At 44.1% G+C, this 14,899-nt stretch overlaps 1 pseudogene; it reads right to left on the bottom strand.

The window, feature by feature from the left end:
- LOC147095639 (zinc-binding protein A33-like) overlaps positions 1-14,899 on the bottom strand; it is a 359,972-nt pseudogene that overhangs the window by 65,441 nt on the left and 279,632 nt on the right.

Below are 14,899 nucleotides of genomic sequence, written 5' to 3'. Positions count from 1 at the left end.
CTTCAGGTTAGCCAGCGTTGAAACTGTCAACTCAGAGCATATACTTTCTCGGACTGAGAGCATTTCGATAGGAGATTCCTGTGTGTACGTAACATTTCTATTGAAGAACCTGGGCTGAATTCGGATGGATCTAATTGTGCTTCAATTTCACGAAACCACGTATTTTACTTAATTAAATGCATTAGAACCAGGGGGCGCTTAATCACATTCTTCAATTCCTCTTTGAATCTGCCCAGATTGCTCTATAATAGTTAAAGATTCGTTGACATTTGTTTCCAAAAATTGAGCATCTGCAAAGAAGGGGACTATGCAAAAACCAGGGCTGAAAATGAGCAGAGAGAAGGAGGAAGTGAACACGCATTCAAAAGCTGAATCTGTTGTGTACTTGGGGCAGGTTCAGTTTAACATTACTTCTTTACATTTAGTCGGCTAGCAGTGTGGGATGTGCTAGTAGACCCTGAGAAACATGGAGCACAGGGGGAGGGGAAGCGGAGAAATGATCTGAGGGGACCCCTGGCTTATATTGTGAGACCAGTGACACTGAGATGCACAGGTCTCAGAGTGAGGGGGAGACACATTCAGGTTAATTTGAGCTGAGCTGAACTACAAATGAATATGGGATTAAATTATCAAATTCAAATCAGTTCACTCCAGAGTTTCATGATTTTGTTACAAGGTACCTTGTTAGAAGTAGCGAGAGTGAGAGAAAATGAGGCATGGACAGAGAGAGAGGAAATGAGACAGTACGTGAGAGAGAAATAAACAGAGAGAATGAGATAGGGGGAATGAATCAGAGAGAATGAAACATAGAGATAATGAGACAGAGACAGAGATAGATAATTCATTATAGAGAGAATGAGACAGATATAGACAGAGAGAGAATGAGACAGAGAGAGAATGAGGCATGGAGAGATAGTGAGAGAGAATGAAACAGAGCGAGAGAATGAGAGTGAGCGAGAATAAGGCTGAGCGAGAGAATGAGACTAACAGAGAGAATGAGCCTGAGAACAAATGATAGAGAGAGATTGAATGAGACTGAGAAACAGAATGCGATTGAGAAAGAGAATGAGGCAGACAGGCAGAGAGCGTAAGGGAGAGAGAGACAGAGATAAAGTTGGAGCGAGAGAGAGAATGTTAGGGTAGATTGAAAGGGAGAATGTAAAATATAAACTTAGTTTGAGCTAATCCTTCGCACCTGTGTAACAGACAGTAAGAATCACTGTCTAAAATTCATACAAATCTCAGGAAGAATACTCAGAACAGACTTTATTGACTTTTATTTGCTTCATTTTTCTCAGATGAACCCAGATATCTCCAAGCCAACCTTTTTCGACATGTGTATACCTCGTCTCTATTTAAATAAAATCATGCAACGTTTGATGGGGCAGTTTAGACGGAGCTTTATTCTGCATGTAGCCAGTGCTATATCTATTCCTGAAGTGTTTGATGGGGCAGTATAGGGCATGATACACGCTGTATCTAACGCACACTGTAACTTCCCTGGGAGTACTTGATGGGACAGTGCAGAGGGAGCTTTACTCTATATCTAACTCATGCTGTACCTTGCCTGGGAGTGTTTGATGGGCCAGTGTAGAGGGAACTTTACACAATACAACCCGTGCTATACCTGCCCTGGGAATGTTTGATGAGATAGCGTAAAGGGTGCTTGAATCTTTACCTAACCCGTGCTGTACCTGCCCTAGAACTGTTCGATGGGGCTTTATAGTGCGAGTTTTACTCTTTATTTAACCCGTGCTGCAACTGCCTTAGAAGGAACAGTGTATAGGGAGCTTTACTCTGTATCTAACCTTTGCTTTCCCTGTCCTGAACATTTTTAATGGATCAGTGTCGAGGAATTTACCTGTCCTGCGAGTGTTTGATGGGGTAGTAAAACAGGGAGCTTTAATAATATCTGCCCCACACTATACCAGTTTTAATCTGTATCTAGCCCGTGGTGTAATTGCCCGTGTAATGTTTCATGCACAGTTTTGTGCGATAATTAATTTGCATCTCACAATGTTGCACCTGCCCTTGGAGAGTTCGCTGGGGAATTATAGAGGGAGCATTAATTTGTATCAAACCTGTACTGCACCTGCCCTGCGAGTGTTGGGTGGGGCTGTGTAGAGTGACCTTCAATCTATATCAGTCCCTCGCCCTCTCTGTCCCTCTCCCTTTCTGTCCTTCCTCCCCTCTCTGATCCTCGGCTCTCAGTACCTCAGTCATCCTCTGTCACTCTCTCTGTTTGTATCTCTCTCTTCTTGTCCATCTCTGTCTGTCTGTCTGTCTGTCTCTCTGTCCTGCTTGGTCTGTCTCTCCCTCTCTGTCAGTCATTCTGCCTGTCGCTCTCTCCCTCTCTGTCAATCACTCTGTCTGTCTCTTTGTCTATCTGTCTCTCTCTCTCTCGCCTGCTCTCTCAAAAGACACAGAGGCAAACATGGAGAAACTGAGAATCGCTGCAGAATATTTCTTTATTTACGAGCTGCATTGGTTTACCTCCTTTTCGTCTTCTTTGCTTTACTTTATGGGAATGAGGAATTTCTATTAGTTACACTTTCCCTCAGCTCCCACTGGTCAACAGCCTCAGTGCACAAACATGATCACATGACAATGTTGGGGCTTCTGGTCAGATAAGAGCGGTTAGCAATAAACAGCCGCTACTTTTGACTCATGCTCAAGTCTTCCTGTCATGAATGCAATGTACAATTTTCCCTTCCATTGTCTGAAAACCAGATAAGGATGACCATGTTACCTTAAATTATTTCCAACATTGAAGGGAAGTAAAGATTATCTGCTCATGGGACAAGATGGGACAATGAGCAATACCAGCCGGAAGTAAGCCAGCTTCATAAATTTTCAACACAGCAAATCGCAGCAAATAGCAAACCGCCAGGGTACCGTATATCTGTGTAAGTGAATGTCTCAATGGGTGGGTGGGCTGGACATTCGATCCAGTAGCAGTGGGCAGCGAACTAATGAGCTGCTCTGTCCTGCCTGGGGCCTGAGATTCTCGAATATTGCTGCACCTGTGCCCATCCTGGCCAAGGGTGGATGTTCCACTGCACCCCTGCCTTGATCTTAAGAAAATAATAACATAAGAAATAGTAACAGGACTCGGCCATTCGGCCCTGCGAGCCTGCTCCGTCATTCAATGAGATCATGGTTGATCCTCTGCCCATTCACCGGCCCTATCGCCATATCCCTTGATGCTCTTACTAGTGAGAAATATATCACTTCTGTTTTGAATGTCCCCAATGACTGAGCCTCCACAGCCCTCTGGGGTAGAGAATTCCAAAGATTCACCACCCTCTGTGTGAAGAAATTTCTTCTCATCTCAGTCCTGAATGGCCTACCCTTTACCCTGAGGCTGTGGCCCCTTGTTCTAGACTCCCCAGCCAATGGAAACATTCTCCCAGCATCCATCCTATCAAGCCCTGTAATAATGGTGCATGCTTCAATGAGATCCCATCTAATTCTTCTGAATTCAAGAGAATGCAGATCTAGTTTACTCAATCTCTTCTCATATGACAGCCCCGCCATCGCAGGAATCAATCTTGTGAACGTTCGTTGCACTACCTCTATGGAAAGTATATCCTTCCTTAGGTAAGGTGACCAAAATTGTACACAGTACTCCAGGTGCGGTCTCACCAATGCCTTATATAATTGGAGTAAGACTTCTTTACTCCTGTAATGAAGGCCAGCATACCATTTGCCTTCCTAATGTTTTGCTGCACGTGCACATTCACTTTCAGTGACTCATGTACAAAGACACCCAGGTCCCTTTGAGCATCTGCATTCCCCAATCTTTCACCATTTAGGAAATACTCTGCCATTCTGTTCTTTCTACCAAACTCGATAACTTCACATTTATCCACATTATATTCCATCTGCCATGTTCTCGCCCACTCACTGTGCCTGTCGAGATCCCCTTGAAGCCTCTTCACATCCTCTTCATAACTGACACTGCCATCTAGCTTTGTCTCTGGAGCTAATTTGGAAATGTTACATTTAGTCCCATCATCCAAATCATTGATATAGATTATGAATAGCTGTGGCCTAAGCATCGATCCTTGCATTACCCCACTAGTCACAGCCTGCCATCCTGAAAAAGACACGTTTATCCCTACTCTTTGTAGAACTTTATAGAGAAGGGGCGGGATAATTCGTCGAGAGGACAGCAGGGGTGCTACATGTCTCGGAATATCCACTCATAGCCCTGCTCCTTTTTAGCCACCATGTTGATATGAATGGTGCAGTTAAATACCTCGTCAGTTGTGACACATTTAGTTGCTCTAGTCACCTGATTGACCAATGAGGTTGACGCCTGATTAGTGAAGCCCTGTAGTTGCATAAACGAAAAAGGCTCCCCACCCAGGACTGCAGCAGTTCAAGGAGAAGGCCCAGCACCACCTTCTCAGGACAACTAGGGACAAGCAATAAATGCTGGCCTTGCCAGGGACGCCCACATCCCAGGAATAAATAATAACCATTCTGATGTGTGAAACCATAATTACTGAGGCAGGACCCGATATTATTCTTAGACACCATAGAGAGTGCAGTAATATAACCAGGTAGGACCTCATTTCAGAGTCTCGTCTTAGTTGTAAGTTCTTGTTAAACCGATGGCTTGGTTCATTCTGCAATGGGGCTGAAGATTCCCCAGTAAAGATTTTCCGGTAAGTTATATCAGCAGAGTAATTCCTGACTTGTAGTGAGGGGTCGGTACATTCCCAGAGAGATATTTCTGTGCCCATCCTTCAGCAGAATTCTCTGCTCCTCAGGACAGTTATCCATTGATTGCGGTTGAATACCTGATTCTTGTTTTTATGTGCATGGTGCAGTATTTATTTGATGCTAGGTTGTGGATCAAAGCCATTCCATCAGAAGATACCTGCAGGCTTCGGAACTACAGAACTTCCTGTAAAAACATGAAAGATCCCAGGAATGATCTTGTAAATCTAGGATGCCAAATAAAGCGTCAATCAAACAGATTATTGCTCCTCACATGTTGAATTTTTCCCTGCTAAATCCAAACGCAATAATTGTTTTAATAAAATCATGTTTAGAATGCTATAACAAACATAAAATATACTTTCCGTGAGCTTTCCGGTGAGAATTTGATTTGGTTTCTCTGCGCATCTATGCAGTGGAATGCAAGTCGCCATAGCCCTGCAGATCTTTCATATTCAAGTATTTATCCAGTTCACTTTTGAAAGTTACTATTGAATCTTCTTCCACCGCCATTTCAGGCAATGTATCCCAGATCATAACAACTCACTGCGTAAAAAGAATCTCATTTTACCACGGGAGACTTTTCCACTTATTTTAAAACTGTGTCCTTTGGTTAGCGACCCGCCTGCCAGTAGAAGCATTCGAGTAAATCTCCTGTGCACCGTCTCCAAGGCCTTGACATCCTTCCTAAAATGTGGTGCCCAGAAGTGGTCACAGTACTCCAGCTGGGGTCTAAACAATGATTTATAAAGGTTATAACTTCCTTGATGGTGTGCTCTATGCCTCTATTTATAAAGCCAGAGTTCTGCTGTTTAAACAGACTTCTCAACTTGTCCTGCCACCTTCAATGATTTGTGTACATAAACCCCGAGCCTCTCTTTTCCTGCATCCCATATAAAATCATCAAAGCTCCTTAATATTACATCGAGTCTACAGCACAGAAACAGACGATTCGGCCCAACTGGTCTGTGCTCCACATGAACCTCCTCCCATCCCTCATCATCGAAGCCTATTAGCATAACTTTATATTCCTTTCTCCCGCATAGGCGATTCTAGATTCGCCTCAACTGCATCTATGCTTTTCGCCTCAATTACTCCATGTGGTAGCAGTTTCCACATTCTAACCACTCTCTGGGTAAAAAGAAGTTTCTCCTGAATTCCCTAGTTGATTTATTAATGACTATCTAATATTAATGGCTCCTAGTTTTGATCACCCCACAAGTGGAGACATGTTGTCTATGTCTAACCTATGAAACCATGTCATAATTTTAAAGACCTCTATCAGTTCACACCTCAGCTTCCCCTGGTCTAGAGAAAAGAGTCCCAACCTGGTCAGCCTTGCCTGTTATATATATCCTCTCAGCATTGGTATCATCCTTGTGAATCATTTATTGCACCTTCTCCAGTGCCTCCATACACTTTTCTATATTATGCAGACCCGAACTGTGTACACAGTAACAGAGTAGAGGAGGTGAAATTATTGTGTCTCCTAGTTTAAGAGATGTGTGGATTCTACCTCTGGATAAGGGTGTGCAGAAAATGAAGCATCTGATACAACAATCCCCTTTGTATTTATTGGAGCCCTTAAACGTTTCACAATAACTGGCTCACTGGCTCCTGTACAATACCAGAAGAAGAAAATTGACGTGAATGAACTTCCTGTCGAATTGCCTCCCACATGATTATATGAGAAATAAGGAATTTCTACATTATTCAAATAATCATTAATGTTGCACAAGACACGCTCTATTCATCTCCAATAATATAATAGAGTTTGCTTCACATTCTCCCTCATTCACATGCAAGGGGATTCATATTTTCCACATTATTCAGGCCCAGCTATGAAGGAAATACAAGAATTTACAGGGCAACAGAGGCAGCAATGGCGGCCCCGCCTGCCCACAATGCAGCACGGCGGAGAAAAGGCTCCGTCGATGGAAAGCACAGGGCCCGCTGCACCATGGGAGATTGAGTCACCTGACCCCGGACCGGCGGCGGAAGGGGAGGGGCATGTTGGCTGCACGTTGGCTCGGTAACTTCACTTCCGAGTATTGGCAGGGGCCGGCGGCGGCTACATTGGCTGTCATATCAGCGCGGTGAGGTCACTGCCGACAAAAGGCACTGAGCCCACAGGCCCATTAATAAACCTCCATCTGCTTGAGTCTAATTGTCACATCGCCCCAAACTGACTGCTCACCCGCAAACTGACCCATCACCCCCAATGTGAATCCTCACCCCCGAAACTGACCCATCACCCCAAACTGATGCATCACCCACAAACCGACCCATCACCTGCAAAGTGACCCATCACCCCAAACTGACCCATCACCCCAAACTGACTCATCACCCCAAACTGACTCATCACCCCAAACTGACCCATCACCCCAAACTGACCCATCACCACAAACGGACCTATCACCCGCAACATGACCCATCATACCTCAGTCTGACCCATCACCCCAAATGGACCCATCACCCCCAAAGTGACCCATCACCCCAAACTGACCCATCAGACCGAAACTGACCCATAGTCCCCAAAGTGACCCATCACCCCAAACTGACCCATCACCCCCAAAGTGACCCATCACCCCAAACTGACCCATCAGACCGAAACTGACCCATAGTCCCCAAAGTGACCCATCAGCCGCAAATTGACCTAACAACGTAAAATGACCCATCACCACCAAACTGTCCCTTCAGCTCCAAACTGACTCATCCCCCCAAAGCGACACATCATGCCAAATTGACCAATCACCCATAATCTGGCCCATCATCCCGAAACTGACCCATCATCCCCAAACTGACCCATCACCCACAAACTGACCAATCATCCAAAACTGACCATCACACCAAACTAACACATCACCCCCAAATTGACCCTTCACCCCCAAACTGACCCTTCATCTCCAATCTGACTCATCATCCCCAAAGTAACCCCTCACCCAAAATATTTAGCTCATACCAAACTGAGCCATCACACCAAACTGAAGCATCACGCCAAACACAACCTTCACCCCCAACTGACCCATAATCCCCAAACTGACACATCACTCGAAATAAAGCCATCACCCCAAGCTGACCCATCACCACAAACTGACTCATCACCCCAAAACTGACCCATCAACCCAAATTGACCCATCACCCCAAACTGACTCATCACCCAAATCTGAACCATTCCCCCCAAACTGACCAATAATCCCCAAACTGATCCATCACCCCAAACTGAACCGTCACACAAATGTGAACCGTTACCCCAAAACTGACCAATAATCCCCAAACTGTCTTATCGCCCCAAACTAACACATCATCCCCAAACTGACCCATCACCCCAAACTGAACCGTCACCCCCAAACTGACCCATAATCCCCAAACTGACACATCACCCCAAACTAACCCATCATCCCCAAACTAACCCATCACCCCAATCTGATCCATCACCCCTAGTCTGACCAATCACCCCCAAACTGACCCATCAGCCCCAAACTGACCGATCACCCCAAACTGATCCCTCACCCCCAAGCTGGCACCTCACCCCCAAACCGACCCATCACCCCCAAACTAACCCATTACCCAATCCTTTCATAATCTCGAAGACCTCTGGCAGGTTACCAGCCCCGCCCCCTCCCAGTGTTCTCTTTTCCAGAGAAAAGAGCCCCAGCCTGTTCAATCATTCCTAAAAGGTATAACTTCTTGGTTAAGGTATTATCATTGTAAATTGTGTATTATGCCTTCTCCAGTGCCTCTATACCATGGAGACTAGAATTGTGTACAGTGCTCTGTGTAGGCTAAACAAGGTTCTATGTAAATTTTACGTATCGTCAGCGCTTTCCAATTAGATCCATCTATAAATGTATCCTAGTGCTTGCTTTGCTTTGTATAGCCATATTAATCTCTGTCGCTACTATTAGCGACATGGATAGCTGTACCAGTAGATCAATTTGCTCCTCTACCGCATTTAGACTATTATTTTCCAAGGAATATGTGGCGTCCTTGTTCTTCCTATCTGAGTGACCACCTCACACTTATCTGTATTGAAATTCAGTTGCCAATCACACATCTATTCTGAAAGTTTATTAATGTCTTCTTCTAATTTGTCGTAGTCTTTTTCAGTATTGACTATACCTCCCAATTTGGTGCTCCTGCTCCATGTAAGCACTCCAAACCATATTCATCGACCTTGCCTTTTCTCCTGACCTCGCTACTCTCGTTTTGTCAATCGCAGTAAAAGCCATCTCTAACCACTGCCACGTAACGCCCTTCACCAACATCCCCGTCAACAAACCCATCCCCCCAACCCTACTTCCTTCTGTGTCCAACCCTGGAAAAAACTCTCTCCCAACTCTCTTACAACTGCACTTACAAAATCCCAACTGCCCAGCCTTTGGCCCTCCATCCACCACGACATTTTTGAAGTTAGCGATCTGCTCAATCAAACCCTCACCACCACTTTTGATGCCCTACACACTATTAAAACAGTTACTTCATCCCCTTAATTCCAAGGGACGTAGATATGAACGGCTATGGTGGACAACTGATTGAAACTTTCACCGCCAGATCTGGCTGGACCGCATAAAGCTTTATCAGGTCCTGCTCCCATCTGCCAAAATTGTTCTCTATTCCAGAATCATTCTGAAATACAAAGATAGACCCCGGCTTCTATTCTCTACTGCAAAACATCTCCTTAAACACTGCCTCCTGTCTCCTCCACCCTCACTTACTGCACCCTCAACCCTGCTCCCACCAAAATGCTGAGCACCCAACTTCCTTTTCTGGCTCCCATGTTAGCTGACATTGTTAACGATTCTCTCTCCTCTGGTACTGTCCCCCTCTCCTTCAATTCTGCTGTCATCACCCCTCTCCTCAAAAAAAACAATGCTTGACACCTCCATCCTTGAAACCTATCGTCCCATCCCCCACCTCCCGTTCCTCTCCAAAGTCCTTGAACATGTTGTCGCCTCCCAATTCTGTGTCCATCTTTCCCACACCATGTTTGTATCCCTCCAATCAGGTTTCCGCCCTTGCCACATTTCCGAAATTGTTGTCATCAAAGTCACAAATGACATCCTTTGTGACTGTGACAAAGTTAAACTATCTCTCCTCATCCTTCTTGATTTGTGTGCAACCTCTGACATAGTTGATCACTCCATCCTCCTCCAACACCTCTCCACCATCTTTCAGCTGTGTGGCACTGCACTCGCCTGGTTCCATTCTTATCTATCTAATCATAGCCAGACAACCACCTGCAATGGCTTCTCTTCCCGCTCCCATATCATTAACTCTGGAGTCCCCCAAGGATCTATCCTTGGCCCCCCTACTATTTCTCATCTACATGCTGCCCATTGGCCACCTCATCCAAATGTTCAGTGTCAGTTTCCACATGTACGCAGATAACAACCAGCTCTACAGCACCACCACTTCTCTCAGCCCCTCCACGGTATCTAAATTGTCAGACTGTTTATCCGACATACAGTTCTGGATGAACAGAATTCTCCAATAAAATAATAGGAAGACCGAAACCATTGTTTTCGGTCCCCGCCACAAACACTGTTACCTAGCCACTGACTCCATCTCTCTCCCTAACATTTGTCTGAGGCTAAACAACATTGTTCACAAACTTGTTGTCATAATTGACTGTGAAATGAGCTTTGGAACACATATCTGTGGCATAACTAAGACCATCTATTTCCACCCCTGTAACATCACCCGTTTCCACCATTTCCTCAGCTCATCTGCTGCTGAAATCCTCATCCATGCCTTTATTAGGTCTAGGCTGGATTATTCCAATGCATTACTGTCTGGCCTCCCACGTTATACCCTGCAAAAATTTGAAGTCATCCAAAAACTCGGCTGCCCGTGTCCCAACTCACAGCAAATCCTGTTCACCCATCACTCCTCTACTCGCTGACCTACATTGGATCCCGATTAAGCATCAGCCATTTTCAAAATTATCATCCTTGTTTTCAAATCCCTCCAAGGCCTCGCCTCTTCCTAGCTCTGTAATCTCCTCCAGCCCCATAAACCTCCGAGATACCTGTGTTCCTCTAATTCTGCCCTCTTGAGCATCTCTAATTATATTCGCTCAACCATTGGTGGCCGTGGCTTCTATTGCCGAGGCCGAAGCGCTGGAATGCCCTGCCTAATCCTCTCCGCCTCTCTACATCTCTTTTATTCTTTAAGACGCTCCTTGAAACCTACCTCTTCGACCAAGCTTTTGGTCACCTGCCCTAATTTCTCCTTATGTGGCTCAGTGTCAATTTTGTTGTTTTATAACACTCCTGTGTAGCGCCTTGGAACGTTTTACTATGTTAACTTCACTATATGAATACAATTTGTTGTTGTTGTATTTACAAATTTGGAATTTGAACTTCTGATTACAGTCTAAATAGCTTATGTAATTGGTAAATATCAGCTGTCCGAGCACTGATCCCTGTGTAACACCACGTCCCATCTTCTGCCAGTCTGAATAGCTAACCTTAACCCAAACGCTACTTTTTCTGTTTTGTAGGCAGTTTGCTATCCATTCTGCCCCATTTCCCATGACTCCACGTGCCCTGACATCTGTCATGAGTCCACTATCATGAGTACCTTATCGAAGGCCTTTTTAAAATCTAAATATAGTATATATGCTACATTAGCAAAATCTACTCTTTCTGTAACTTCTTCAGAAAATTGAACTAGATTAGTCAAGCAGAATCTTCCCCTTTGAAATCGGTGCTGACTATTCTTTACGATATGTCCGGATTCTATGGGTTAGAAATTTGTCACGGGCGGTAACGGCAAACGGGCAGTACAGCTCCAGCCACCTGTTGAAAACACCACCCAATATTCAGTTCCATCGCAGGCAATGGGATTAAATATCAGGTGCTGTGTATAACAGGTGGCCAATCCAATATTGCTGTTTTTGCTCCAGAGCCTGAGATGAATTTCTGCTCTGCAAATATTTTTCTATTACTTCTTTGAGTAAAGATTCCATTATCTTTCCTACCACCATCATTAAGCTAACTGTTGTAAAGGGCCCTGGGTTTATTCTATCTCCCTTTCAAAATATTAATATTAGCTGCAAGGCCAGTCCTCGGGTACTATTCTCTTTTCTAATGTTTTCTTATATACGAAATAGTGCCTCTGCTATCTCTTCCCTAACTTCTTTAAACATGCATGGATTCAATCCATCCAGATTAACCATCTCTAAGTTTGGTTAGTTTGTTAATTCTCTACTCCCTTTCTACCTTAAACATCATCTCTTCTTCTGCTGTCATTCCCAACCTGTTAATCGCCCTGGTCAATAATGAGGCAAGTTAACTGTTCAACATTGCTGCCATTTCGCTGCTATTACCTGTAATTTGAAATTATTTTAAGTTATTCATTCCTCATTAGCCCTATTCCTATCCTGATTTATCTTTTATTTTTAATAATTTACTTATTATTTTTGCATTCCTTGATAATTTAATCTCATTTTTACTCTTTACTTTCTGAATGGTTTTATTTTACTTATATTCCTAACCTCTTCGTGCTCCATATTCTCATCCTCCCCTTCGGTTTTTAAGTATTTTATGTACACCTTTTCCTTTAGTTTCAAATTGACTATTGACGAGGCCGTAGCTCACTCTTGTGGCCTTCACACCACCTCCCACAGATCAGTGGGTGTGAGAGTCACAGGAAGTAAAGTGAAGAAGACTAGAAAGGTGTTGGCCTTCCTTTACAACAGGAACCCTTTGGAGGGTCGGAGCTGGAGGTCTTCTGACTGCTGTAGGTTTCTCTGGCCTTCAGCAGTAGCTGGCCTTCTGCTCTCAATGACAGGTGTGAGCAGCCGCCAAGAGGCTCATCCACACTGGGGACTCATGGGGTATTCTAAAGACATGAAGCCACAAATCTGGTCAGATTCAGGTCAGGTGTTGCTCACTTCAAGTGCGTTAGAATCTGACCAACACATTAGGATAGGGCACCTCTATCTTTTACAGACTAACTACTGTACACAACCTATTGTGCACTTTATATCAAACCGTGAAAGATTACCGTATTATACATTAACTCTGCAGAGAACAACATTAAACAAGTTGAGGTTATATTTCCCGTCTTTCTAATACCCATATTGGATTAAAGTGATATAAATGGATGCAGTTATTTCACCAAATACACCGTAAGAGTCTATGACAATGTGACAGATCTGATTAAATAAATTCCTTGTATTAGAATACAATGCACCAGTGCTGTAGAAGTGGAGATTTAGTGATATTTTTAATCTAAAAAAGTAGTAAAATTTTAGGCTATTATTCTGTCTGAATTCCACTAGGGAATGATACTAAAATAATCTATTCCCAGATCAGTATCACAGTGAAGCAGTTACCTAATCTGTTTGTTCAATGACTGTAACTAATGCCAATTATTCTGTACGCTTGAGATTTCTCTCTGATATAAAGGAAGGCTTGATCTGAAGATGTTTGATCCATGTGTCAATCATACCGACGGCCAACGTTACCTCTCAGAGTAAATGGGGCAGCTAATAATTGTTCAAATATTGGCAATTTACTATCCTATTCTGGCAGTGGTTGGTGTCCCTGGTAAGTTACTATGAACAGTTATCCTTAACCTTTCTCAGTGTTAACTGTATTATTGTTCTTACTGTCTGTCTAATTCAGCCATTTGTTTGTTTTGATGTGTTTCATGTAAGGCCATTAGTTTCTGATATCAGTTAAATGAGGAACTTGATCCCATATCACAGCATTTTCTTAATATAAGCATCAGACGGATAACACGATTTTTTCAGAAGTTTCAAAATCTACAATTGTACCAATTTATTCTCGGTCATAATATTAACGCAGATTATTGCCTCCCATGTCACAGCACTCGGCAGGAGTAGCCCATCTAAAATGCACTGTTGCTTTCCAGCACTCAGATCGACATTATTTGCTGTACCTTCCACTTAAATGGTTTGCGGGCAACAGAGAACATGCACACGGACTGTCCGGAGAAGAAAATCGGAACCCTGCCGGCCATGCAAGTTTCTGGACTCGGAGAACAGGAACTTCTGGCTACCGATCTCCATCGGCAGCCTGGCGTTCCTGCTTAGATTTCAGGATGCTGGGGATGGTTTAGATTATCTCTGAAATCCAAGCTTACAATCTTCTGCCTATCCCCCCGTCCCAGAGATCTGGATCAGCAGGATTCTGGGGCAATGCCAATTTTTTGCCTGCAGGTCAGTCCCCCTCCTCGCCGCCCTCTCTTGTGGCACAGACTATGAGGTACACCAGGGCAGTGAGACCGAGACTTAAAAGTCCACCCCCGCCTCATTACAGTCCGAAACTTGGCCATTTACCGACTGCCTGCTCAGGTCAGGCTCCCTGGCACATCCCTAAGAAGCACTAAAGTTGCAGGAAAATGGCGGGTCATGTCCCTGAGCAGAAACATCATCCTGGGAGGGACAGAGGTACGAATTGGGACAATCGGACTTCCCAAGTAGCGCAAAAAAGGACTCAGTGTGGTAGAATTTCCTCTTAGGTGATGCGGATCTTAGCCAATCGGCCGCCGGATTGAAACCAATGGAACTGAATATCACATGGGGTGCGGCCCATTACTTATTGCTCAGTTGCGATTGTCTGTGTTAACGAGAAACATATTATTTAACTGGTCCTACTTTGTGTGGATAAACACGCCATTTGGCCCGTACAGCTCCCGTCTCTGGGTCCATGAGATACCCTGTAAACACCTGTTACTGGGCATTTGTGATCTATTATAACTATCTATCTCCATGTTACAAGGAGCCAGTGAACCTTCCATGGGCTGATGTGTCATTGCAATATTTCTCGGCCATTATATGTAATCTACTTGTCAAACAGGCGATTAAAATATTTTATGTTCTATTGTAATATGCATGTTTCCAGTTATGACAATGAATTGTTATTTTACAGACATGCATCCAGTATGTCCAGGCATCCAGGTGCCAAACTGCTTTAACGTGCTTAATTTCAGCTGTTTGTAACTAGTCGCGAGTCCGGTGTGAAATTCTTTATTTCCACATTGTGCCTTAACACAACATTGCACAGAGCCACCAAACCAACATTATTACTCACAGGGCATGTACCGGGGCCACACCTTTCTAATAAATTCCATCTGTATCCTCATCCACTGTGAGAAGTGTCACATTGTGAGGCCCATTATCACACAACTGGACGGT

This window comes from Somniosus microcephalus, unplaced genomic scaffold (genome assembly GCF_052327205.1).
Source record: "Somniosus microcephalus isolate GS21.2 unplaced genomic scaffold, FLI_Smic_1.0 unresolved_chr1, whole genome shotgun sequence".
In the NCBI taxonomy this organism is placed as follows: Eukaryota; Metazoa; Chordata; class Chondrichthyes; order Squaliformes; family Somniosidae; genus Somniosus; species Somniosus microcephalus.
This window is presented reverse-complemented; position numbering and strand designations above follow the sequence as displayed.